Here is a 4,060-nt window from a genome sequence, read left to right on the forward strand (position 1 = left end):
TTTGACGGTTACTTTTTACCCCCAGCTGGGCTATTCTGGAGACGTCTCAAGTTATGGATGAGACCTCCTCCTGCGTTTTGCTTTGCTTTTTCCTTACAAGCTTGCGTGGTTTCCAATTAGCTTTAGTTATTCAGGTATTTGCTAAATTCTACTTGAAGCCTTTGTTAAGCTTGGAAATTAAACGTAAGTGCTAAACATAGAAATTAAATAATCAAATTTACAAAAACTGGCAGGTTGGATAAGGTTTGCTGCAAGATGTGAAAGATCTCAATCTAATGTCCTTTGTTAAAGATAGGAAGGGATATGACTTCATTCAAGTAGTTGATCCATTTCATTATGTCTGCAACTGGTATGAAGCAAAAGGAGACACACTGATAGGTAGCTTAGCTTACTACAAGAGTGAGGTCTGAACCAGTAAGTTTTCTTTAGCCTCTGACATAAAAGGATACAACTTTATTCAAATAGTTGATCCAGTTTGTTGTGTCTACAAGTGGTATAAAGTTTGAAAGATCTGAACGTAGCATGTTTGCATTAATTGTTAGAGATAGAAAACTATTTTAGAAGATTTTAAGAAGTAAAAATAGTTAATCCATTTTGTTACATCCANAGGATTCTTTTGTTGGTGGAGACTTGTTGCTATCTTGAATTTGCCAGTAGAATAGTAAAAGTGAAATGGTTTGCAATAAACAACTTAAAATGTTTGCCATCTTTAGATTCTGCATTTAAGTGGTTACATAAATTCACTTAAAAATTCATTGTACACAGCAAATGTTCTACAATAAAATATATAAATTCAAAAAAATATTATGCAACTTGTTTTAAAAATAAAAGTTTTAAAAATATCTGATTCTCTATTTTTGTGTCACTGACTTAGTTTACATAGAGTTTGTATCCCAGGAGCTACTTCACCAGGGGAATCCGGGAGTGTTAGGGAGAGGAGTTGGGGGACAGATGAGCCTTTGGGGAGGAGGCCTAGCCCAGGGTGATGGTGGCAGCCTGGAGTGGAGTGTTTCCCAGGAAAGGATTTAGGGAGGGACTTTATCTAGAGGCTGTCCTGAGTTGATGTTTCACTCGGCTACAAACCTCATGAAATGGTTTTGTTTAGAGATGTTCTCATTGCTATGCATGAAAAAGAGCTCCCACCTCCCAAAACTCACCAATACAGGGCTACATTGCAGCAGGGGAAGAAGTGCCACTGTTTTGAGGTATCTGGGGGCTGGGGGTGGGGTCCCAAAATGCAAATAGGGAAATCCTGCCAGATAGCTCACTGTGTAAATGTGCACCAGATAAGTTTCAGATGTCCAGCTAGCTGAGGAGAAGAGGGCCCCTGAGAAAAACAGGGATTGGGGTGCATTGTAAGAAGAAGGCCTTTTATCGGGGCGAGAGTACTGGCTGTGGAAGGGAGACCAGGCCCAGAAGGGAGGCATAACCTAGAGAAGCGGGCCTGGCTGGGAAGGAGGTGAAATTTGGGGATGGGGTCAGCCTAGGAGGAAGAATGGGGCGTGGCAGGGGAAGGGGCAGAGGCTGAGGAAGGGGACTAGTTGGCAAACAGGGCATAGGTCTGGGTGGAGGAGGGGACCTGCATGGGGGTATAGAACACAGGTGGGCAAGTGGGACACAGTTATGACCTGAATGGGCCATAGGTAGAGGCTGGTGAAGGACTCTAGGAATGGGAAGGGTGCTCCCCTGGGAGGAGCTGCATTTGGTGGAGGAAGGGGGCTGGCTCGGGTAGGGGACCTTGATGGATAGGGGGACACAAGCTGGGGAAGCGTGCCTGGCTGGAGGCAGGGGCATAGGGCTAGTGAAGGGCTTCTGAGAGGAGAAGGTGGCCCAGCCGAGGTGGGTTGTACAGGGAAGGGGAGGGAAGCTGGCTGGGAACCGGGTCCCATTCTGGGGAAGGGATCAGGGGAGGGGCCGAGAACGGGACTGGAGAGGAGGCCGGGTGGAGAAGGACACAGTGGAAGGAGGACTAGGCCGGTGGAAGGGACCACCGCCTGGGGCAAGAGGCCTGGTTGGAAGGGCACACTAGATGATAGAGGGGTCCGTGTCTGTTGCATGGGGAAATGGCTGCCTATCCAAGGGAGGGACGCTTGCCTGCGAAAGGGGTCTGGAAGGAAAGGGGGAATTCTTGGAGACAGAGACATTGACTAGGAAACAGGGTCTGACTGGGGAAGAACCGGACGGAGACAGAAACCTGGCTGATGAAGGAGCCAACAGGCTTAGAAAGTTGGATACGGCTGGAGAAGGGTACCAGGCTGGGAGGAGGACCCAAATGGGAAAGGGGGGTGGCTGGGAAAAGGTACCTGACCAAGAAGGGGGTAGCGGGAGTAGAGGGGGTCCGTGCTAGGAGATTTGGGCCTAGACGGAGAAGAAGGCTTAGATAGGTAAGGGGCACGGGCTGGGGAAGGGCTATATGGTGTGGAAGGGGTCCTGGAAGGAGAAGTGAGGCTGGCTGGGACTGGGGAGATGTCTGGGGAGCACTAGCTGGGAAAGGTGGCTTGAGAATAGGGGCTTAGGTGGCCAAATGGGGCCAGGCCAGGAAAGCCTGCTTATGCGGAGAGTAGACCCGGCAGGGCAAGGAGGAATATCTTGGGGAAGAGGGAACAGTCAGGGGGAAAGGACAGGAGCGGGCAAGGGAATCTGGCTTTGGACTGGGGCACACGGTGGGGAAGTAGGTCTGGCCGGAGAAGGAGACCCAGTTGAGTTGGGGGGCAAAGGAAGAGAAAGGAATTCTTGACTGTTAAAGGGGGGAAAGCCCGGGAAAAGGCACCTGGTCAGGGAAAGAAATCCGGCTGGGAAAGTAAGCGTAAGCTGGGGAGTAAGACACTGGCTGGGGAAGGGACCCAGATGCGGGAATGTGCCTGNCGCGTGCGTGCGTGCGTGTGCGTGCGTGCGTGCGTGCGTGCGTGAAAATACCCTGGCCAGGAAACGTGGCCTGACTGGGGAGAGGCTCTGGCAGGGGAGTAGAACCTGGGGGAGGTCTGCCTGGGGAGGGACGGACGGGCTTAGAAAGGAAGCTGGTGCTGGGAAAGGTTTGAATGCTGAGAACCACATAAACTTGGCAAGGGACAGTCTGCAGGTTAGTGGAGCTCGCCAGGAGAGGGGACATAGCAGGTGGAGGAGCCTGGTAGGGAAGGGATTCTGCCTTCGAATGAAGGCATGTGCCCTGATGGAAGTCGTAGCTGAGGGAGGGCACCTGCTTGAGAAAAGGGACGTAGCTGAGGGGGCACAGAGTAGGGACGGGATGAGATCTGGCCAAGAAGGAATAAGCTAGAGAAGGGGCTTGTCTGGGAAGGTGAGCATAAACTGAGGCAGAGGATGTGGATCCCTCAGTGAAGAGAGCCTGGCTGGGGGGAGGAGTCTGGCTAGGAAAGAGCTCCTAGGACAAGGAGACTTGGCTTAGCATGGGGGCACCTGCTGGTGAAAGGGTCTTGGCAGGGAGAGGTCACATAGCTAGGGAGGGACGTGACAGGAGCCTCCGAGGAAGTGTGGCTGGGGAAGGAGGAACTGGCTCTGAAAGGCCAGTGAAGGGGCAGCTCCTTGGGAAAGTGATCCAGCTGAAGAGGGGAAAGGCTGGGCACAGGCTAGGGAGGGATAACTAGCTGGGGCAGGGGGCCCCGGGGAGGGTTGCTGCAGATGAGGATACTGGCTGGGAATGTGGCTCAGCTGCAGAGAGGGTATAGGTGGGTGTGGGTGGCTGTAGGTAGGTATAGGGGAAGCCTGCCTAGCAGGGAAAGGGAGCCCCTCTGGGGACCTGGCCGTGGCTGGGGAAGGGGCCTGGGTTGGGGCAGAAGATCTAAGTAGATGAAGAGAGCCTGACCAAGTGAAGAGACCTGGCTGAGAAAAAGAAGGCATGGCTGGGTTCCACATTATAGGCAAGTTAAGGGCTACCGATGGGGGAGGGGTAATCTGCTGGGGCAGGCTGCACAACATGGGGCAGGCGGACTACCTAGAAAAGGGGTCCTCTCTCTAAGGATGTATTGACAGGATGAGCAGGGTTAGGGAAGTGGACCTGGGTGAGGAATGGGGGATAGGCTGGTGACGAGGCCCAGGGGCTTGG

Source organism: Crocuta crocuta, unplaced genomic scaffold (genome assembly GCF_008692635.1).
Source record: "Crocuta crocuta isolate KB4526 unplaced genomic scaffold, BGI_CrCroc_1.0 scaffold394, whole genome shotgun sequence".
NCBI lineage: Eukaryota > Metazoa > Chordata > Mammalia > Carnivora > Hyaenidae > Crocuta > Crocuta crocuta.